Raw genomic sequence first — 13830 nt, forward strand, 5'->3', positions numbered from 1 at the left:
TAATCTATTGGTAATGGCTTTATATCAATCCTGAAGGGAATAATTTCCAGCTGACGCAGGACGCTTTGTTCATCTGATTGACCAAGAGACTGGGAGTATTACAAGTGTGACTATTAACCCTTTCAAGGTCGCAACAAATCGAATATTGTTTATGCCAACGACAGACGACCATAATCAGTTCAGAGTCGGTCATATGAGCCTGAAAGTGGAGTTTGGTTCAAGAAAATTTCTCAGGTTTTAATAAGAGAAGTATACTGTATATAAATGCTTACAACACACCTCTTAACTCCTACCTTCTTGGGTGTATTCCATTGTGTGTAATCATTATGCAAGGTGTTCATTTTTCATTTGATATTTAACATTACACAGCATCATAATGAACACATTTTTGCTTGACACAATCTACGTAACCTTCCGGAAAGCGGCTGTCCCGGGGAAGCATATAAGGCTTTTAATTTTAGATAAAAGAGGGAAATATAATGTACGTGTACCTCTCCTATCCATCACGCCGTCTTGATAACGCGAGGCACATCAAACAGTATATAGTATGAAGGCATTTTATAGATATCTGCGCTGTGGACCCATATAAGGAGCTGGAGATAAGAGGGAGATAAGGTAAAATGCGCCTTAAAGCACCTCTCCGCTTAGGGCAAAGAATTCCTGAAGAAGGGAAGGCCGGTGGGCTATCAGGGCAGGCTGTTAAGGGCAAGCATACGTCACTGTCCAGCCCAGATTACGTAGCCTCATCCGTCAAGGGAGAAGGTAGTCCCGCCGCCCCACCCTCACCTGCTCTCACCTCACTCCCTCACGTCACCCTCTCACCTTAGCTCACTCACTTCTACATCTGCCAACAACTCAGCCCCTCACCTCAACTCGCTCACTCCCTCACCTGTCTTCATCTCACCTCCTTTTCTCAGCTCATCCACTCCCTTACCTGCCCTCACCTTAACCCTCTCACTCCCTCACCTAAGCTCACTCACTCCCCCACCTACCCTCACCTTACCCTCTCATGTTAGCTCACACATATACTATCCCTCACCTCAAGCCTCTCCTTAGCTCACTCACCTCACCTACTCTCAACTAAACCCTCACCTTAACTCTCTCACTCCCTCACCTGCTTTCACCTCCCCTTCACATTAGCTCACTCACTTTCTCACCTATCTTTCCCTCACCCTTCACCTTAGCTCACTCACCCCTCTTGCCCACTGCCTCTCCCCCTTGTCCTCCACTGCATCATCACCTCATTTCTCATCTGTCCTCACCTCACTTCTCACCTCACATTATCCTTCCTCTCTCACATGCCCTCACCTCACCCCTCACTCATCCCTTGTCCCGCCCCCTCGCCCACCACTGCCCCATCAACACACCTTCCCTCAGTTTTCCTCACATCACCTTAATCTCACCTGTTTCTAATTCACGCGTCCTCATCTCACCTGCCCGGACTGCAGTCACTAACTTCCCTTCCCTTGCTCCCTTCAGTTTCTCACTTTCAAAGCCTCTCTTCTCTAACCCGTCATCTATTATTCTCCAGTTCAAAACCCCAGTTCCACACCTTCCCAGTCCCTCTAAGTCCTGCTACGTCTTTGGCTTCTCAGATCATCCCAATTCTTGCTACTGCCACACAGTTTTATTCAGTTTAAGAATGGCGCATCGTCTTCTAAAAGGGCAGAAGAAAAACTCAAGTAACCCGTTCACAAAGCAGGGATTTGTAATTGCTTGCATTATATTTTTGTTACCTCCAGACGGTTTCATTCAGCTTAGGAATAGCCTGTTTTCGTCAGCGGGTTTAAGTTCACCTCACACTTAGCCACTCACATCTAGATTCTTGTCTCATCTCACTGTGTCTCGTTTCTTGTCTCATCTCTGTATATTACCTGCTATTACTCTCTCTCTCTCTCTCTCTCTCTCTCTCTCTCTCTCTCTCTCTCTCTCTCTCTCTCTCTCGCGTACTTTAAGTCCACCTCATTTGTCTCGCATCTTGATGTGCAGATATCAACAATATCATGTACGTACATAATATTTTACTTTATAGTGCATAGATTAACTGTTTTTGTACTTAAGTTGTCCTCGATTAATATTTTTATCATCCTTTTATTTTAAAAAAATATGTTAATGGAATGGTTAGGCTGGGTGTTGTTCACTTTACTGCTACCTGCTCAGACATAAGCATGAAAATATTGAGGGAGGGTCGCCACACATGTCTCACAATCTTCCATGCTTAAGTGTTACGCTTCATAAGCTTGTACTTTATTGAGAATGAAATGATATATCAATATTTTCTCCCATTTCCCTCAAAGTGTGGCTACTTTGCAACCAGATTACAGTAACCAGAGAATAACTAATAACATGAGCAGAGAAATGTTCGAAAAAAAAAAAAAAAACATACACACACAAGACCAGCTCTCACAAGAAAAGTTCCGGGGTAAAAAGTAGATCTGTTTCTTCCTCGTGCTATCTAAATTATAGATGATTCCAGGCCTCCAGTCATTATAGCAGTATTATCATGTCGTGTGGCACAATTTACATATACATGAGATTCAGTTCAGCCCACAACGATAAATCTGACAACCCATAAATCTCACACCCGAAGCTCTTGATCACATAAAAAAGTTAGTTTACACCCGTAATTTCGCACCCACGACAAAAAAGCTAATGCCGACCGGACCAAAGGAAGAAGGCCCAGAGAAAAAGCGTCCAGATTCGTTGCTCTGTTTTGAGAGAGAGAGAGAGAGAGAGAGAGAGAGAGAGAGAAAGTAGGAATCTCAAACTAATTCACGATCAATCAGATATGCTTTACAGTAAGAACGAAAGACATGGATAATTATACTCCCTCATTTCATAGTTCATTCTGCTAACACATATATACAGATTTTCCTGCGAGAATTTTAGTCACTGGAGATTATTCTAGGGTTAATTGTGAATGAAAAATGCTACATCAACATGCACATAATTCTTAACCTTTACAAAGCTACAGTTACTGAAGATCTTATAGCTGAGTTATGAGGCAGGCTCTTTTGCCCATAATTTCATTTGTAGCTCCGTAATGGCTGATAATTAGAACTCTGTTGAGTTAGAGTTTCTCACTCAAAGTTAAACCTAAAATAATATCCTGATGTTTCTAAAAAATCCTGTGGGACATCCTTTATGATCCTATGATAAATCTGTTCCGGTAACCAAGATTTCTATTTCTAGGAGGAACTACACTCCCCTCTCGTTGTCCTTCCTGGGAAAATAAATCATTGCTACTACAGGGAATTTATCGTAAGTTTATCTGTGAATCTTATCTCAGGTTCATAGTATTACCATTCGTCACTCACTCTGGAGGATCCGTACAATAAAGTGATAAGGAAATAAGGAGGACTTTTATCCTTCTTTTCTTTTTACTTCTTTAGTCATGTTTTAACTGGGAGCTTTTCTGCGGGACCTGGGGTGCTGGCGGGGAATGTAGTGTTTCTTAAAAGACGGATATTTAAAATGGAATACTGACTTCAGAAGGAAATTGTTGAGAAATTTATCCCTTCAGTGGTGTATTAAAGAGACACATAACAAACTGTGAGGGAACTAGAAAGGATCATAGCCGTCTGAGGTCAAATACGGAGAAAATTAGTCTCTTTAAATTACAGGAAATGAATCGACTGAGGCAGAAATCGGATTTATTCAGTTTTATGAGAACGATATCTGAATCTGTGTATTTGCCCCCTTAACTCCCAGTGGTTACCCATACGCTAAATAAAAGTACCTGATAGTAACTAATATAACAAAATTAGGTGGTCGTTTGTGCTTGAAGGGGTTAAACTGGAAGGGCAATCTGATATGAATTACTGGAAGGTATGAAACAGTGGCAGAAGTAAATAAAATCGCTCCGCCTAATCATCGAATAGCTATGAAACGCTTCCACAGTATTATAGAAAGGTTAAGGGGGTCTGCCTATTGCTTCACTGTGTTGTCATCCCTACACTCTGGTTATCTATCGTAAGCCTGTGCTGATATTACGTCTTCAGCTGTATAATTCTAACTACTTCACTTCAAGGTTTTTTTTTCCAAGCTAATTAAAGTCGCCTGGTGGTGGCAGGAACCAATGAGATAGTCGTTAATGCATAGAATGAGGTTAAAAAGAGATGATTTCTGATTCTGGTAAACGAGGATCTGGCACAAAAGTCTGGAAATAATAAAAAAATGAATAAAAGGAAAGAACACGCCATCGTTTTACGCAGTTAAGAAGTTACTTTCGGGGTATAATGTACTTAGACGCTGGGGTGGATACGCATCAGTTGCCAAGGCGGAGAGCAGAATATGGCTGTCCTCCTTGGCCAAGTTCCCAGCCCCAGATTAGAGATTGCTAGAGGTTAGTTTCACCATGATGTAGCCTAATCAGTGGGCAGCGGGGAAGCCAGGAAAAGATCAGCGATTTTTTTGTCATGTTGTTGTAAATCTATGCAGCTTAACCCGTATTTCTTTTCATTTTAATCAAGCCGCCACCAAACGATTTTCTTCAGCTTAAGGAAGATTTCTTGGCGTGAATGGGTAAATGAAGGCTATACTTAACCACCTCAGTTTAAATACTTTCCCCTGAGCAGGACAGAATCACGTGGAAGTAGTAAGCTTAAATTATAAAATACGTAATCGGAGTAAAATGGTTAACTGATATACTCTCTTAACTCCTAGACTTAAGGTTTTCCAGATGCGTATAAAATTTTCTGCTGTTTGTCAGAATAAAACAGTCTTCCGCCAGCCAAAGTAAAAAAGATAAATCGTCAACTGATGTTCAAGACTTAAATGATGGTGCTTTGCTTTCAACTTTAGGATATCAAAACTTTACCCACTTACACCTTCGTACAAATGATACATAATTTAATGGACTTAAAGCAGCCAACATTCCTTATTAACTTAAACATCTATGTAAATTTACTTCCAGCTCCTACATTATATAATACATTAAATATGTCACTTTCAGCCCCTCAATTAAATTCTGCCAGATTATTTTGCATATTAAATTTCATATTATTTAACACAATTTACACTTACATTACCTCCAATATAGTTTGCACTTAAAGCAACCTCTATATTTTGCATCTCATTACTAACCCTTACGTTTTCTTTTCTATTTATCATTACGCTTTACTTTGTACTTAAAACTCTTCATTATGTTTTTTCACTTAAAACCACTACATATACAATTGTACGTACACTCCTACATTCGAAAGATATACCTGAAAACAGCGACGCCTTTTTTTTTTTTTTATTACACTATTGCTATCGAAATGTCCTTTTACCTAACTGAGATGGTGCTTTTCGAACATAAGGAGTTGGATGTGGTCATAAATCCTTCTCTACTGGAACAGAATAAAATCGTAGTGTGATAATTATGGAAAAGATGCCATCGTATAAGAGATCATTTCACAAAGTTACACCTGGTAGCAAGAAACACGAAGGCATGAATGATGAGTCAACGAAGGTGTGTCCCGTTTTACCTGGGCACTGTGCCGATTTATTTATTTATTTATTCTTCTTTTGCTGCCCTTTTTTTTCTTGCTCCTGAATCCTACCCATTCCATTTATAACACCAGCAAGTATAGTGTTAGTCTGACAAAGATGACCAATGATAATGATAGTGATGATGATGGTGATGATGATGATGATGATGATGATGATGATGATGATGGAGCAGCAGTTCCCCAGCCCACACACCACCACCCACCTAGCAGTGATGGTCGTGGTGGCCTGTTCATCCTAAAGGAGATATAAAAAATGCTGACCTCCCTTCCCGGCCCTCCCCTTCACCGACCCTGTTTCTCTGCCTTCCTTCACTTCCCCGACTCCCTCCCATCCCTCCCACAAACGCACACGCACACACGATCACAAAAGTACGCACTGGCTCAAACACACACACACACACACACACACACACACACACACACACACACACACACACACACACACACAACAGATCACAACTCAACCCTCCACTCTCCCCCACACACACACTCACTCGTACATCACCACCCAACAAATACACACACACACACACACACACACACACATATCTTACATCCCAAACACACCACAACTCAAACCCCCCCTCTTTACACACATCGTACATTCTCACTACACACACACACACACACACACACACACACACACACACACACACAGACACACACACACACACACACACACACACACACACACACGCACCGCCTCTCTCATCCGTCCAATTCATCACTCCCCTAGTAATAACTTTATTCATATTTGCCCTGCTTACATTAACCGGGGAGTATTTGGGGTTCCCGTTCTCCCCTCATCCCCTTCTCGCGTGACGTCCCTTCGCCCCATCTCCCTTTCAGCTCACCCCCTTCTCAGACATCATTTTTCTTACCCTAACATCAGCATTTTCTTCCTAAATCCCTTGTTTCCCCATTATTCCTTTTTCCCCTCTTCTTTCCTCCACCTATTATGACTCAATTTAAGTTTCCCCCTTCGCCTTGGTTTTCTATTAGTTTTTTATCTTGCTCTCTCCCACTTCTCTTCTCCCTCACATTTTCTCCATTTCTCCTGACATTTTTCTCATTTCCTGCGTCTTCTCTTTAATCTCATTTCATTTTATTCTCCTTCTCTTTTTTTCTCTCCCCTACACAACACTACGGTAACTCTATGTAGCTTTTATTATTTTTTCTTGTCTCATCTTCCTCGTATTTAAGATCTCTCTCTCTCTCTCTCTCTCTCTCTCTCCGTAGACCCCCAAAGATTATCCGGTTCTCAATCATCATTCTTCCTTCCCTAATATCCACCTCCTCCTCCTCCTCCCAACTCCCCCATTCTCTTGACCTGCCTCTCACTCTACCAACTTTTTTTTTCTCTCTCTCCTTTGCCTCAATTCGATTCCCCACCCTCCTTCTCTCTCTCTCTCTCTCTCTCTCTCTCTCTCTCTCTCTCATTGCTATCAACTTTCACCTTAATCGCGGGGCGGCCGTAGTGGTCAGCCAGCCTCCCGACCCACCTTAATTATTACCCTATATTGCGGCGACCTTTGACCCCTCCGCCCTTCATCTCCATCCGTCTTGTCGGCCTGACCTCATCCACGCCCGCCCCACCCACCTAGCCGAGTGGATGGATGGAGGGGGTGGATGGATTGAGAGATGGGTGGAGGGGGTGGAGGAGTGGAGGGAGTGGATGGGTGGATGTGTGGAGGAAATGAATGGATAGAAAAAGCTGACTAAGGGACGAGATGAATGGTTAGAGTGGAGTCGACTATGGATCTAGTGGACGAGAAATAGGAGTGGATGGGTTGAAGAAGTGGTTGGATGGAGTGGGTGAGTGATGGGGTGGACTGGTAGAGGAATGGAGGGGATAGCTTGGTGGAGGGAGTGGAGGGGTGGAGGGGATTGGATGGATGGAGAGGGTGGATAGATGGAGGGGGCCGATGGGTGGAGAATCGGTGGAAGGAAGTGGAGGGGTGGAAGGAAGTGAAGGGGAGGAAGGAAGTGGAGAGGGTGGAGGGAGTGGAGAGGTGGAGAGGAGGTTACAGGCTGAGTCATTTGGTCGGATGGACAGTTAAATTGGTGGAGAGGCTTAGACAGGTGGAGATGAGTTTATGATGGAGAAGACTGCCCCACCCTCCTTCATGATTACTGGGTGGAGAGGATAGAATGGAGAGGAGTGGCAGGTGGAGAGAATGGGCCGGAGAAATTTGGCTGGTGATGAGGAGTGGATGAGTGGAAAGGATCGAAAGTAGATAGGCTCAGGTGACGGACAGGATCGAATATACTAAGAGGATTTGATGAACAGACCTACTACGTGGAGAAAATTAGGTTTAGTACAAGATAAGGTGATGAAAATGGTATGAAACGGTGAAAATGATTTGGTGTTGAAGGCATGAGATTAGGAACCTTGAAAAAAATATATGGAAAAAATCAAGAGGTTGGAGAGATCTGGGTATAAGGTGCTGGAGATGATTAGCTGATAGAGAAGATCTGAAATTCAAGCAACCGGGAAAAAAATACTGGAGAAGCTAAGACGACTGAAGATAACCAGGTGTGGAGAGGATAACAGGAAGGAGAGAATGAGTTTGTGGAGAAGATAAAGTATTCGAAAGGATCAGAATCATACACCAAGAAAAAAAATACAGGTAATAGTCAGGTGTTTGGCGAGAATCAGGTATCCGAAAGGAGATGATCTTGCATCGAGGAATATTACTGCAGGCTCACCCAATTTCTTAATACACGTTGCTGCAGGAAGTAACAATTAGATCTCCAGATTTCAGTAAATCCTTCAAATACCCATTCGAGGTAAGGGAAAGTGTATCCATGACTTAAAGTGAGTTGAGAAATAAACGCATTAATATGAACACAGTATACTAAATGAATTAAAACACTGCGATATATCACTCCTAAGATGAATACAATTGCCGGGTAGTTGGACTACTAAATCATAGAAGAACTATTCTTTTAAATGGATGTTAGAATTGTATGCATAAATACAACCATCTAATACAAGTCTCTTTATAAATATTTTTTTTTTACTAGCTTCTCCGTTGTTGTCTCCACAAGAAACCACAGAAAACTTGCAAGCTTAAGTGCCATTGTTGCCTATATAGTCGGTCTGCCATTTCCCTTCCAATTAGCAGTAACAGATGTATGGAATATATTGTACTCATTTCGGAACACATCTCCCACGTGTACAGAAATGAGGAGATACTATAATACTAAACCGATCCACGTTTTACAGTTGTAGTCAGGTATCCTTTCTCGCTGCTGGACTTGCTGGACCAGAACATGGAGGATTCTGAGGACAAGCTGCTATCCTTTAGGCTAGTCAGGCACTGCAGAAACAGGGACTCCTTTAGCCACCAGGTATGCTGGCAGAACATGTTTCGTGAGGCTGGAAGGTACTTGCTTGTTTCCAGTCCATTAAAAGCAAGGATGGCAAGGATCGAAGGGAATGCTGATAAAAGCTTTGAAGTTAGAAAACTAGTGACATTTGGGGCTGTCCACGTAATTCTACCGCATTTGGAAGGACTTGTACTGTGTCCGCCTGTGCTCCAACCTTGCTTTTTTAGTCACGTTAATTCCTCCAACATAGGTTCATCTAATTTATTCTTGTGACGATCAGACCACTTTATTCATCATAAGTAAAGACCTCCAGTACTGGAAGATCTGATGGCTCTGTCTGACCCCTCTAGCTCGGAAAGACTCTCCTGACTATAGCAGTATGGCGATAATGAGAAAAAAAAAAAAAAGTTATACCGAAGGAGTTAACCCAGCTACCGCTGGAGATTAGATTATCATTGTACTTTTAAAGCTATCAGCAGTGGTTTACCTTAGGGTCCTGTTTTATTTTTTCATACTCTCTTCCTCCTATTCATCAGTGACCGAGATGTACATCGTACCCTATCCAGTCATACTCTGATTACTCCACCCTTCATTTTTCCACACGCTTGTCACAACGTCCATCACAACACTTACTACAGGCACACTCCGACCCGTCTTTTATTCTTGCATGGAAGAACAGAAATCTTTCAATACCTCAAGAACCCAATTCCTCCATCTCTCAACTCGGGACAGTCTTACATATGATTCTCTCCTTCCCTTAAACAACACATAACTCAGTCGCTCATCATCTCTTAATATGTCTGGTGTCTTCTTTTCCCGGGATACAACTCGGAAAGGTCACAATACTTCTCTTACAAAAACAGCTTGGCAGAAGTTTGTGGTGCTTTAACCTACTCTGTTTAGTCTTTAACTCAGCTCATTTACTGACTCCTTCTTCATCTTCTTCTAATTCTTCTCTTTCCTCCTCTTCTTCTTCTTCTTCTTCTTCTTCTTCTCCTCCTCCTCCTTCTTTTTGACAGCTTATTTTCCATACGATCATACATGATCAAATAAATAAAGCAAAGCCATGAAAACTCCTCGAGAATTTATTTGCCGATTAAACTATTATCTTATCAACTTTCTTTGCTTACTCATTTTCACTGACGGGCTCTAATATCAATAAGAGCAATGAAAACAATGCAAAATAATGATGTGCAGATTTTTTTAATATCAATTTCTAGGAGTCAAAAAAATGAAAAGGCGAGGAGGGTGTCATTTTTTGCTTGGCACTACAAAATTACTGTCCAGTGCTTCAAAGAAAAAAATATGCGAAATACAGGGTGTCTCGGGAAATCTGTCAGAAATTGCAGTTTATTATTGTTGTCGTAATGCTGAGTAAAAAAAAATCTATATCTAAATCCATGTTGATATACCATTTCTCCTTTATTTCGAAGACGTATTCTTCCATATTATTCCTGCTGTTTTCGAACGATTTTATTACACTGAGGAGAGCCTTTTTTCTCTTTTTCATTTATTTTATTTACTTATTTAGTAGTTCTTATTATTAGTGAAGTAAAGGAGTTAATGAAGGCTATATCTGACTCTCGTAAGCTGAACAAAATCGTCTGAAAATAGCAAGTGGTAAAAGAGAGGTACGTCATGGTCGAGAAGGGGTTAATGCTGGAAATCACCCCAGCAAGAGCCTCCTGAAGTTTCTCTCACATTTTCCCTGGCACTCTATATAACAACGCAAAGAATCTTCCTCAAGGTACACTTCACTGCATCACGGGATAATCTGGCAAGCAAACTACATCCTGCCACCGCCTTCATCATGATCCATCTTATGAATATTGGTGGAGGGTAGGAGAGAGAGAGAGAGAGAGAGAGAGAGAGAGAGAGAGAGAGAGAGAGAGTAAAGGACAGAACAATAAGGAGTCAGAAGAGAAACGAGAGAAGAGAAAGGAAAGAGAAGAGGGGAAAGAACAAAAAAGAAGGGAGGAGAGAACAGAGGAGAGAAGGACCAATGACAGAAGAAGACGAAGAAGAGCAGAGAAGAGAAAGGCAGAGTAGAGATGAGAGAAGGGAGATTGGACTACGAAAATCGAGGCTAGGTTAAGCACCCACTCCCAACATAGCCAGAGCGCTGACAGCCACGATGCTCCGGGTCATCAATCGCAGGCGCAATAAAGCTGTAAAAGCCGCTCTCTTAGCCACTTTCGCTGTATATAAAGCACCTCACAGCCAAACTTTTATATATTTTCCTTTGTCATGAATTAGCGGAGGAATCCAGGCCTAGGAACCCTGCAATTATCCGAGTTTATGATCCCCGTGGCCTTTGCAAATAACTATGAGGCAATTAGCTTGTAAATTCTACCAAGACATATCGTTAACGCCATTCAGACTCACTTCATTTTCGCAAAAAAACACTTGCTTCCTAAGAGGTATACGATTCCCCGTCTTTCCCCGCACACTTCCCCACTCCACTTGAATATGTAAAACTCGTATATTCTTGCCGACCCACATATTAGGCGCTGATGGCTGGCGTTGTCTCAGATGATGCATGTTCCAAATCTAATTTATGCTGATGACTGGCAATACCCTTCTGCTTGTCTCGCCCTCGCCATTCATCGCCCTCGCGGCCACCAGGCACTGTCCTCTCGTGGACGTAGGAGGCTGGCTAGTACCCCATCTTCCTTAGCGAGATTTATTTTGCATATTACTTCTTGCTTTTCTCATACATTTATCTCAGTGACATTGACATGATTGCATAAATATATACAAGACTATATTTAAGTCTCATATAAGGAAATAAATAAGATTACACCATGAACACATATTGCATAAAAAACATGCAGTGCTTAACAAAAGAACATTCTCGCTTCATAGACATAACTTTTACGATTATGACATGGACACCTAATGCAAAAGTAACATATCGAATTGTAAAGAATATTAACACGTTGCATATGCAGAAATTAACTGATAAGGTTATGATAAGGACACGAGCTGCATACATAACACAGCCTACACTTGAGAAAATATTAACGTGAATCATGAAGAAACAAACTGGCAGGGCATCAACTGAATAATTTTTGAAACACAGGCGAATATTAGCTTTCCACACGCAAACATAAACAGGTGAGAAGGAAGGTACAAGGGCTCTTATTCTCGTCGATTAAGGTAACTCCCTAACACCTATTCCTCAGCGATTTATTTTTGAATATGGGTGGCTAATACCCTTTTGTACGTTATTCTACAGATTATGGCTAAATGGGTGGATATTCTTTTGTACGTTACTGATGAAGAGTATGGCAATATGCGTGGTTTATGTCTTTTTGTACGGTATTAATGCGGAGTATGGCGATATTGGAAGAATTTACGTTAGACAGAATAGGAGCGTAGGGTATAATGAACAAAATAAATCATTTAGGCAAAGGTGTCAAGGAATACGGGTCCGTGTCTCGAGCTGCCGCCTCTCGAGTGTGCGGGACTTGGAGGGAGGGAGGCGGCTTTTTTATTTTTTTATTTTTATTTTATTTTTATTTTTTTGTCACACGTAAACGCCAAAGGAATGTGCCGCTTTTGGTGTGTGATGTCCTGCTTGGGTATGTTTGGTGTGTGATTTAGTGCGTGAAGATTCCTTAATTCGTGGTGCGAGAAGGAATGTAACTGGTGATTTTGAGAGAGAGAGAGAGAGAGAGAGAGAGAGAGAGACCACATGACACCCGATTGAAGAAGGCTTTCATGACGTTATCAAGAGTATTTCAGTTCTTCAGGACAATGATGTTGTTCTTGCTCTTGCCACTCTTAGACACTTTTCTTCCACTTACACACGTTCTTGTTGTTGTTCTTGCCACTTTTAGACACATTTGTTCCACTTACACACGCTCTTGTTCTTGTCATTTTTAAATTCTAGACCCTTTTGTTCCACTTACACGACACGAATTAGGCATCATCTTCGTCGAACCCTTCCAAACGTGAAACCTTTCCTAAGATCAAAAAATAGTAAACAGATATAAGGAGTCACCGGATATAAGGAGTTAACCTATGAACTACGAAGATTTAGATGCTTTATTCTTCGTGTATGCAGAGGACTGTTACCAGATTTAAGCTTTTTCATAGTGAAGGGATGCCAAAGTTTATATCGAACACTTCCAGTTTTAAATGTCTCCCCGAAGCTTAACAAAATCGTCAGGAGAGTGCTAGAATGAAGTTAAAAATACGTCCTAGAACTGGGGTGGCTAATGCTGTGGGTCAAGGAGATGCAATAAAAGGGAGAGAAAGGAGCAGAATCCAGGTTAAAAGAGACGATGACATCAGCTGGGCAGGTAGCCTTGGGAGTACACTTTCTCCTTCGATGCCAAGTCCGAAAAAGAAAGAAGACTTTAGTTTGCATCCATTTCAGGGATTCCCTTTTACCGTTTCAGTATAATGACGTCTTTTGCATTCTATTCATGCTGTCACCAGACGATTTCACTCAGCTCTGGAGAGACTTTTCGAACCAGAGAGATTATGCTTGGCCTTCATTAACCTCTTCACTTCATGAAGTCTCCCATTCTTTCAGTGAAATCGTTCTCAGGTGGCAAGAAGAAACTAAAATAAATGAAAAAAAAAAAGTTACCAGAGTATCCTTGTTATACGTATGACAGAATACATGACACAGAGCCAACCAAGAATTAACGTCTGTGTGAAAGGATCTCATGACCAACACTCGAATTAGAAGAGAACTTTATCTTAAACCTATTTCAGGCTTTTCATTAGCATCAAAAATTTTCTTACGAACGACATCACAAAACGCACAAGTATAATTAACATCCTCTGGCCCTGGGACACATTCCAAGGTAAAACGAAATCGTCTGGCGGTAACGGGAATATAGTGTTAGACTTGCCCCGATTATGGGATGGTTAATGGTGCCAGTATCAATACCCCACTCTTCTAACGCTCTCACCTGATACCACGGAATAAAATACGAGACGAGCCGTGACTATGAAAGGGTTGATGCGAAAGGAACACATCACCAAA

Source organism: Coenobita brevimanus, chromosome 91 (genome assembly GCF_032717465.1).
Source record: "Coenobita brevimanus isolate Jiangsu-jjx chromosome 91, ASM3271746v2, whole genome shotgun sequence".
Lineage (NCBI taxonomy): Eukaryota > Metazoa > Arthropoda > Malacostraca > Decapoda > Coenobitidae > Coenobita > Coenobita brevimanus.